The following is a 1827-nucleotide window of genomic DNA, read 5'->3' on the forward strand; positions in this document are numbered from 1 at the left end:
TGGGATCAAGGCTGCAGTCCCAGGAGGGGAAGCTGATGGAAGGAATGGGCTGAGGCTGAGCTGCTCAGGCAAGCAAAGGATGGAAGCACCAAAAGAGCACGGTGGTGAAGATGGTGGAGAGAGAGGAGGCCAGTGGGGAAGGAGGCAGGAAATGCTGACCAGAAAACAGCAGGATGCAGCATTGGTTTTATGTCAAAGAAGGACTGCAGAAACTGGGGGATGGAGAGGGCCTGGGGCTGGGATTGAGGGCAGCCAGCACAAGGGGGAGAGGGGCAGGAATCTTGTACCATGGGCACAAGCAGGCATGAAAGGAAYAGGTTAGAAGGGAGCAGGAGGAAGGGGGAAGCAGAGTAGCCTGAGTAATTGTACATGAAAACACAGCCAAAGGAGTGAAGAAACCAAGAAGCAGAAAAAATCTGGTCAAAGGAGAAAGGAGCATCTGGTCATTCTAAATGTGAGGGTTGGAGAACCCATTGGAAACATCCTCACTTCACTGCTGGAACATGAAAAGCTGGGGCTTCTTGTTTCTGTGTGGTGCCTTCCACTGTCCCCTCTGTTGTCTGTTCACAGTTCACTGGGACGGAGACTCGAGACCTGCATACAAAACAAGGGGATAGTCTATGAAAAGTTGTATCTAATTTTATTTCTTGAACATAACACATAGGACYGGTTTTCAGTAGAGTACAGATTTGTCTCTTAAATTTCATGAAATCAAATAAAATTAGAGCTGTCAGAAGCTCAGCACAAACTGTGGGYTAAGCAGAGGTGCATCACTGAGCACAAGGTGCCAGCAGGATGGTAAACACRAATGTGAGTAGCCCTTAGCACACCTTTGCTTTTGAGCCCAAAGAGAAGTGATGGGTTATGAACCCTCCTCCATCACCATCRTTCCCTTCCATGGGGCTGGGAGAGCCAGGAAGTGCTCTGTGGATATTAAGGACACCACTGAGGTGAGAACAGGCCAGGTTTGCAGTGCTGTACATGAATGACAGCAGCACTACCAGGGCTTCACCKCAGTGTGTGCTCTGAACACACTTGGAAAAGCTGTCTTTGCCTTTTTACCTCCACCACCTTAAAGCTGAGGCTAAARGGAAGACAAGATAAACCCTGGTGAGCACAACCCCTCCTTTCATTAACATTTTAAACGGTTATATTTAATGGTACATTTAACTAACACTAAGTTATCCATGGGARGAGAATTTGGCTGTTAACACTGGCATGTGCTTAACAAACAAGCCTTGCATTTGGTGAGGCGTGAGCAGTAACACCAATAGTACTCCTTGCTAACAGCAGACTCATTAACATTAATTCCTGCTTTTACCACCATGAGGAGCTTTTTGTATCTGCAGCAGCAGTTATTAGATGTACCCCATTCTCACTGCAAAAGGAACACAGGAAATTAATAGCAGTGATGCAGACCTACCAGTAAACGAAGATCTGAATTCTTAGCACTTACCATGACTCAAAATTTCCAGAAGAGGAAGGAARGTGATGAGATGTTCTGGGGACTGTGTTCTTCATCTTTTCTCACTGAGGAACTTGAACCATATTCAAACAYGGCTAAATTGCAATTGGAAATTAGTTAAGGGTTATGATACTCAAGGGCTATGGAAAATGTGTGTCCATAAAAACACCTTGCAATTCAGCCAAGACTGGCTTTTGCTGTCCAAAGCAGGCATTGTCAGAATGTGCAAAGAGCTGGATTTAGAGAGAGAAGCTGTGATGGATAAAACACTGGGTAAGATTTGTCACAGCTGTGCATTGGTTGGGACTCTCAGGATTAATAGGACTTGTCACTCATGCCCACCAGCAGCTGGAGTCACAAGG

The sequence above is a fragment of the Malurus melanocephalus genome, unplaced genomic scaffold (genome assembly GCF_030028575.1).
Source record: "Malurus melanocephalus ecotype Western Australia unplaced genomic scaffold, MMel_1.1 scaffold_487, whole genome shotgun sequence".
NCBI lineage: Eukaryota > Metazoa > Chordata > Aves > Passeriformes > Maluridae > Malurus > Malurus melanocephalus.